Source organism: Notolepis coatsorum (assembly GCF_963971535.1).
Source record: "Notolepis coatsorum genome assembly, chromosome: 6".
NCBI lineage: Eukaryota > Metazoa > Chordata > Actinopteri > Aulopiformes > Paralepididae > Notolepis > Notolepis coatsorum.
The window spans coordinates 110,272,836-110,282,271 of NC_140170.1; positions in this window are offsets into that span (position 1 = coordinate 110,272,836).

Here is a 9,436-nt window from a genome sequence, read left to right on the forward strand (position 1 = left end):
ACAAATCATGTTAAACCCAGATTCGGCTCAAATAAGGGACTAAACACTTTTCGCAATTATGCCACATCAATGTGGAACGCCCTACCCAAAGCTGTAAAGGAATGTGGATCACTACCCACTTTCAAAACCTCTCTCAAGGGACACCTACGGGAGACTGCAATTCAACACTGGCCCCTGTAAATATCCTAACCCAACCCCCTCCAATGTACAGTCATTTACCTAGTATGGTTTTGTCAATAGTCCAATGTACAATTTTGTTTGTTTGTACAGTGTCTCCTCCCCCCCCCCCTCAATGTACAGTTTTACTTGTTTATACAGTGTGCCCCCCCCCCCCCCCCCCAACCACCTCCAATGTAAATTACCCAGTATGGCTGTCAATATCCCAATGTACCCAACCCCCCCCCCACCCAACCTCCTCCAATGTACAGTTTCTACGTCAAATGTATATACTCCCTTTTCTTGACTCCTTCTGTATCACAAACAGTACTGTATTTGCAAATCTGGTATGTCATAAATGTATAGATGTAGCAGTACTGACTATCTGTATGTCATGTATCATATATGTCCTGATGAATTGAAAATGGGGGACCCTGATGTAAACAAGACGAAAGTCTTTCTCTGGTCTGCATCCCCTTAACAATTGTGTGTATTGAGCTGTACTGTATTGTACCCATTCTGCAATCTGTTAATAAAGTTTTCAATCAATCAATCAATCAGGTTTCAGTCAATAGGCGGCTAAACTTGAATTTAAGACATTTTAAGACTTTCTAAGGACCCAGGCATGCAATTCCACTTACTTGTCATTGCTGGGGGCAGACCTGAACCCGCTTCAGGGAGCACACCTTGAGCTGCTTCCAGTGATAGATCAAGGACTGCTTCCTGTGACACTGTAAGCAGATGACAAACACAGCTTAGTAAGGAACAGTGAACTTGATGAATGAAGACATTTATACATTATTTCCTAGATCAATTAAAAACAGGATTAATGCATTAAATATCTTTAATGCAAGTGCAAGTAGAAAATGTACCCAATACAGCCTGGTGGTAGCTGTTTATTGCCACCGCTGTCGTCCCAAATAACTTTTTGATGTTGTCCATTCGCTTCTTGTTTTTGTTGTTGTTGAAGTGTTCTAGGATGTTTCTCATCAGGAACAGATGGGTCGATGGTAGTTGCTGCGTTAAAAAGTAATTGTTCTTTCTCATTTGTGCAAACAGTTGTTCTGCAACTTGACTGTTTACATGTCCTGCAGTTTGAGGGACTATTATTATTATTATTACTAGATCTGGTATGTCTAGATGTAACATTACTGTCTATTTACAAGTTTACTCTATTATTACATGTCATAAATGTCTAGATGTAACATTACTGTCTATGTACCTATGTAAACGAGACGAAAGTGAAGTTGAAAATGGTGCGCAGTAGTGCAAATACTTGTCCAGACCACTAATACTTGTCCAGACCGCCTCCAACCCGTCCAGCCTGGCTCTGCGGCTCTGCAGATACCCCCTACTCGAGAGATGGGACGAGAGGGGGTGCGCTCCATAGCGCCCCCTCGCCGGGTCAGGTGGAAGGAAGAACGCTGCATAGAGCAGATTCTAACAGGACATTGGCAAAGCAGAGAATAGCCTGCCCTCTCATCGTGTTCTGCTGCTTAGATGGTAAATTATGCTCCCTGGCGAAATGCTAAAATAAGACAGGACAATTTTTCAAATGCAGTACAAATAGGCCAGCTGCATGGTATTTAAATTAAAGGTGAACTATGGGGGGGGGGGGGGGCTTGTTGCAAAAGACATTCAGTGTAATTATTAGAATGATTCTATCTTATGCATCTTATAATAAATAATAAAATAATAAAATAATTTTGAGGCACTGTGTGAACCAAACGTAAGCCAAACATAATATGTTTGTTAGCAAAATTGCTGTCGCCGAATCCCACATACCAAATGTGAGCTACTGTATCATCGTTTCATCTCTTTTTGCAGGCTCTTTTCAAAGTGCATGGGCAAATTGAAAATCCTGTCTCCAGGACTATGGAATGATGAGGTAGACTTCCTGCCGTTTCTCTAATATCCTTTGGCTTTTCATGTGCTCATACAACTATCCACAGTATTAGTTAGAAGTGAAAACTTTAATATTTGCCAATTTAAACATTCTGTACATCCAATGTCCAGGGACTGATCAATCCATATGTATACTGCTTTTATCACTTGAGCTACACAAGCCTTGTGGCTTTTTGTTTTTTGGTGCAAATAAACCACTTACTGTAATTTATTAATTCATTGCAAGTATTTTTTACGCATGCACGCACACATACACACACACACACACACACACACACACACACACACACACACACACACACACACACACACACATAGAGGCCAAGGGGTGCTCGAGCACCTGCCTTTTTGAGCCTCATCAAAAAAGTGCCCTTTTTGAAAATAAAATAAAAATAATATTTTTTAATTTTTTTTCCCGTTACGTAGACTGCCCTTCCAACTGAAAAATGTCAGGAGAGAATCAAAATATTAGGTAAAGAGAGAGAGATGCCCCATATTCCATTTCAGTTTGCACGGCCTCCTCAGCGTGCCTCTCCGCGGACCTATATATTTTATGCATAGCGTGGGTGGTGATGATGATGATGATGATAGAAACCGCTGTGGCGCATACAGTTGAATGCTGGTATTACACTCATTGAGGGACACGAAGAAGTCAAGTCCGATGGGATTTGGGAATCTCAAATACAAATCGGGATTGGAATAAAAAATGCATTTATATTAAACAATACAGAATATACAATAGACAATATAATACAATATAATAGATTATTGTGCACCAGTATGGTCCTCTGCATCCAAAGGTCAACTAAAGAAATTGCAAACTTCCCAGAACAGAGCTGCAAGGTTAGTTTTACATTGTTCCATGAGAACAAACACCATCACTATGCACCGGCAACTCTCATGGTTAACGGTAGAGAATAGGCTGGTTTTCAACACAGTAACATTTTTCAGGAACACTGTCTTTTCATCTCAACCTGTTTTCTTATACAAACAAATTGTCAGATGCAGTCAGGTTCATTCTTATTTTACTAGGTCAGCTGATGATGGACAGATTATGTTACCACGTCCAAAATCAAATGCTTTAAAGAGGACTGTTGTTTATCGTGCCATCAATCATTGGAATAACTGCCCACTGAACATAAGTAAATTGAATAGTAAAGTGTCTTTCAAATACCACCTGAGAATGCACTACTTAAATATGTGAGCAAAATATTCTGATGTTGATAATGATGTCTACAATGTTTTACTGTTTTTAGATTATCATTGTTATATTATCGTACTTGGCCATCGCGTCCCGCTCTTAAGCCTATCGAGATATACCTCATCTCATGTACCTATTGTACTCCATCAACGAAAACAAAAATACGCCCATCACCTGCCGGACCCCGCCCCTATAGAGGCGTGCTCTATAAGATACTCGGCATGGTCACCAAACACTCTTCCTCTATTTTCGTTTCCATCATAAATCGGTCGCAAGGCGCCTTATGTAACTAGTTGTTATGAAAAGATTAGAGAAATTGCGTAATGTTGAATGCTTACCGGAGGTTTGCTTACCCCTGGAATCTTCGGGGCATGTTTCAGCGACACGTCGGGCCTATTCTGATGTTTCCTCGTCTGGTGGCAGCAGGACAAGGAGCAGCGTGCAAGGTTGGCTATCGAGCCGGCTTGTACACAGGTAGGCCCTGTGTCAACAGGCATTGATGTTGGTGTTAGTAATGCTGGTTTGTTTTGTTACACAACCATAGACGCCTACATAATGGAGCATTGGAAGCAAGTGCTCCACCAGTATTGAACTTGGGGGAGCAAACGTGTCCCTTTGCTCCCTCACTTTTTGATCATATGAAAATATAAATAAATCTTATCTAACCATAACTACGTAATTTCAATCAAATTAATAATACGCAATGACACTTAATAGCAAGTTTTTAAGTTTCCAAAGATTGCGACACCCCCATGCCTCATATGGTTTGTTCCAGTGCCTCCCAGCCCCCAGCAGACAGAGTGGAGCCACGGCGCAACACTCCGCAGTCCGCACAGCGCTGCAGCCTCCAGGTGAATAAGGTGGTGGCCAGGCAGCGTGAACACTTTAGGCACAACAGCAGGCTTTTCCACTAGTAAGTTGTTCAAACAACATATTATGTTAGACATGTCTTTACTATTGAGTGGTATAACTTCTACCACGCAATACAATAAAAGTGTTTCACGGTCCGAAATGCCATCTGGTCATACCGTAAAATAAATCCTCTAATAAATAATAATATAACTTTGGCGTTAGCCGCTAGCTAACGTTGTCATATTATCTAGATAATGGTGTCAGCTAGCCTGGATGACATGACTTCGTTTGCAAAATACGTTCGCTATCTATATGGCAGACGAGCAGGGCCGGATTAACGACGGCCGCGGCCCGTGGGCCTCTAGTGACGAGGGGCCCCAAAAAAAATTATTTTTTTACTTTTTTTTTGGAGATCGATGTCATGACTGTGCATTGCAGACTCAGGGAGGAGGCAGAGAAGGAGAGAAAGAGACACAAGAGTTACAGGTAATGGAAATATATCTTTTTTCTCTTTCTTATTAAAAACTTGGCCTATTTGAAAGGAGATTGATTTAATAAAAATAAATGAGCGAAAAATCTATATACAGTATATATACAGTATATATATATATTATTATTATAGTAATTGGCTATCATACTGCAATATAAACTGAGTTTTATAGTGAAAAGAGCAGCTTTATTGGTCAAGATTGAAGGCTCTATATTGCAGGAAATTGCACGTACAGGTTCATTAAATTCAAAAAAAAATCCTTGCCTGTCCCAAAAAATAAATAAATAAAATAATTTAATTTAAAAAAAGAAAAATTATAAAAAAAATTGCACCCCCACTTTCAACTATAACTAGGCGGCCATGTAGGCGGCCATGCACATCTGTCTGCACATACCTGCATACAATCCTTAGTTAGATACTATATCATTTTGTATACAGTATATCCCTTACCTACACTCTTACTTACTCTGCTGGCGAGTCTGGCTTAATTACTACCGCCGGACCTGTATCACTGTACATTTTAATATGCACGGATGTGCATGCGCGTGCACACAGGAATGTGCGCACACAGAAATGCGCTGCACTCGACTGATGCGCCAAATGTGTTACATTCCATTCCTAGAGGCAATTAGGCATTGTCTTTTTTCTGTGCGCACACAAGGAAACCTGTAACTAATCGCGCACTCGAAAAACAGGAGCGGCTGGTTTGACCACGCAAAAGTGAAAGACGGCTGGCTTGACCGCAGTCGCGTTTCCCCTGATTCCCTCAGATGATCTTGTGAATCCAGCTGCCTCGCAAGGTAACTTCACCGCGGCAATAAAGCCTATTTTGTTCGACCAAGGAGCAAGGAGGACCCTTCATTCCCTCTTCATAAGCCGGGCCAGTTGTTGTAGCTATAAGGTAAGTTCCGAATTTTGGGCCCCTTCCTATTTCAATTAAATTCGTGCTGTTCTTCAAACTGGATATCCGCAGTCACACACACTCTTGTTTTATAGATTGTTCTCAGATCTTTGTCCCGCTATACTCCTCCCAGAGCTTTCGCACCACGCACACACACATACACACGCACGCTGAGACAGAGCAATATTTGGCAATTTGTTTGGCTTTTCTTAGACATTGCAGCAATATTCTCACACACACACACACACACACACGCACACACACTGTACATTTTAATACATCTGATTAGCACTATTACCCAGAAGTACTGATTTATGTACTTTATATTTTAATCACCTGTATACGACTAACACCACTGACCTTATCCACCCCTAGTATACGTTGTATATTACTATTGCACTTTACTGTTACATTTGCACTCTGATTGGATGCAAAACTTATTTTCTTGTACTGTAGTGTAGAGGTCTGCAAAGGGCCTGAAATTTCAGCGTCAGCCCAGCTCACGCCTGTAGCATTCAGGCCTGGCCCTACCCTAGCCCCGAAAAGTTAAGCAATTATTCTGCCCTAGCCTGACTTAAGCCTGAGGCCAATATTATGATGTGATGACAGACATCACACACACACACACACACACACACACACACACACACACACACACACACACACACACACACACACACACACACACACACACACACAACCTACGTTACACACATAAATGCTACATTACGACAAAAAATGCACGACAATAACGACATAGCTCTGTGGCTAACAGCAACAATTACATGCCCACAGACTAAAACATTAATGTCATAACACTAAAGCATACCGAAAACACTCATAAACCAGCAGCCAATAAATTTGAGTAAATCAGGATGGACTCACCACTTCACTGTTAGATGAACGTCAGCAACAAAAACTTCTTGCGTTGAATAACTTCAACAAAACTCACAAATCGCCAACCGGCTAGGGAGGGAGTTCCAAAGGCTGAGGGCAGAGCAGCTGAAAGCTCTTGACCCCATGGTGGACAGACGGGCTGGGGGGACAGTCAGGTTGATGGAGGAGGCAGACCTGAGGGACCGGGTGGGAATGTTGATGTGGAGGAGGTCGGACAGGTATGGAGGGGCGAGGTTGTGGATGGCCTTGAATGTATGGAGGAGGATCTTGTAATCTATATGCAGTGTTTAATGGGAAGCCAGTGTAGTTGGCGTAGGACGGGGGTGATGTGACTGATGACAGGGGTTCTGGTTATTATACGGGCAGCAGCGTTCTGGACCAGTTGGAGATTATGGAGGAGTTTGTGGGGGAGACCAAAGAGAAGGGAGTTGCAAGAATCCAAGCGGGCAGTGACGAGGGAATGGACCAGGATTGCGGCGCTGTTGGGAGTGAGTGAAGGGCGGAGGCGGTTGATGTTGCGAAGGTGGAAGTAGGCGGACCGGATGCTGTTATTGATGTGGGAATGGAATGATAGGGTGCTGTCGAGGACGACACCCAGACTCTTGACCTGGGGGGAAGGGGAAACCAAGGAGTTGTCTATGGTGAGGGTGAAACTGGGGTGCTTGGTGAGTGTGGACTTGGAGCCAATGAGGCCTACCTCTGTTTTATCACTGTTTAGTGATAGTAATTAGCCCCTCCCTGACAGACAGCCCATTGTCCCCCAACATCCAAGTTCTGTCTAAGGCTGAGGTTACACCTAGGGTGTTTTCGTTTCGTTTTCAGGATGAGTTTCGCTTTTCCAGGTGGCAACGTAGTGGCAGCAGAGACATTCATTTTGCAACCTGAGCACTTTCGTTTTGCCTCCTGAGCACAGTGATGTAGTACAATGCCAAAGCAGTAGGTGGCAGTAGGTGGCGAACATGAAGGCAATTTTCAACCAATCAGAACTTGAATGTGCCAATACACTTCCTGCAAAAAAAATACACAAGCCGCCATCTTTAAATGCCTCCTTGAGCTATTTAGCCACTGTAGCACTTATTTTTCAGCAAAGAACGTGCAATAAACAAAACGGATACATTCACTGTGTGTTCTGCCTCTCATTTGTTGATGAAACAAAACTAACATCAACACAATTGAACACCAAAAGCGGAGTTTAGTCTCATCTGCGCCGATTTTGTTAGCTTACATGCTAACGTAAATGGAATATGCCAGTATAACAGTATAGCATTGTGGCTAGCAGCTAATGTTAGCTCACGTTAGTTAGCCAGCCAGCACCAAACTGATATCAGTAGCTAGATAACAGTAGCTAGATAACATTAGAGACAATGCCTCATGTATTAAACAAAAGTGAATAGATGACTGGGCCATTTTGTTTAATGCTTGTTGTGTTGAAAGAGGGGCTCTGAGCTAACAGGGTCTGGTAGCTAGGTAGCTACAGTAGGTAGCTAACGTTAGCTCATGTTAGCCAGCTGCTCATGCAATTGTTAATGCTAGCAGAATGAATGGATGTAAACTTTATTTAACATATTGCAGAATGGGTACAATACAATACGGCTCAATACAAACAATTGGGGAATGCAGACTGTTGTAGCTTGGACTGGGGTCCTTATAACAATAACTTGACAACACATGGTAGCTGCAGCTATTTGGGACAGCTCCCAAATAGTTAGTACAGTGAGAGGGGCACACGTCCGCCGTCTTGGGAGAATAGCAGAATCCACGTTGGGTGAGAGGGGCACACGTCCACCGTCCTTGGAGAATAGCAGAATCCCGGCCACTGCCACTAAGCCTCTTCAACTCATTCAGAACGCAGCGGCCCGCCTGATCTCAAACCTACCGAAGTCGGCCCATGTCACCCCACTTCTTAGGGACCTGCACTGGCTCCCCATTGCTGCACGAATCCGCTTCAAGGCCCTCGACCTAGCATACCGTGCGGCAAAGGGAACTGCTCCCGCCTACCTCCGGTCAATGGTCTCTAACTACACACCCTCAAGACCCCTACGCTCTACATCTTCTGGCCGCCTCAGACCTACTCCTATCCAAGCTCCGGGAGGGTCATCAAAGAGAAGTCGCCTATTCTCAGTCCTTGCCCCACAATGGTGGAATGAACTACCCACCCCAGTTAGGACAGCCGAAACACGTCCAATCTTTCGCCGTCGACTAAAGACGCACTTCTTCAACCATTATCTGAATTAAAAAAAAAAAAAAAACCCTAACCCTAACTAACCATACTGTCATGCACTTGTCCTAATAAACTAACCTACACTGTAGCACTCAACACTTTGATGAACATTGTTACTCAGCTGATAGAGTTGTGCCCTTCCTGATGGCTTGTCGTACAGAACTTGTAAGTCGCTTTGGATAAAAGCGTCAGCTAAATGACTAAATGTAAATGTAAATGTAATTAAAAAAGACGTCATACACGTTTCAGAGCCAGTTCACCAATGAGCTTCAGGCATGCATTTCCAATCTGCAAGAAATCACAATTAAGACATTATAGTGAACATGACTGAAACTCTCCCTTCGGTAATAAATGTTAATCTGTTAGACCATGTGACTACTCACAGTTGAATCCATATAGCTGTTCAACCCAAGGCTCCAAAACTCAAGTTTGTCCTTCCTTCACAATTATTTCTTCCGAAGGCCTCTTTCGGTCCAGGACATAACTGAGCTGAAGATAATAACCATTGTTGTGATACAGATGAGTAGTTTTACATAGAAAGTAATTATTTGTAGAAATTTGCCTACCAGTTGTTGTTGGATAGGGTTTCGGGACTTCGCCCAGGGTTGGTCTGGTGAGTAGTCATTGTCCACTGGAATCTCAAGTTCTACAGGGATGGACATACACAAAAATATAAGAGAAATAGTAACAATGTTTAATAAAACTAATAGTGTAGAGGTAAGAATTACTGTAGGTAGGCATAGGTGTTTATAGGCCTGCTTCTGCTGCAGAAGCCAGGTTCTATGGTGTAATAGTTAGCACTCTTGACTTGGA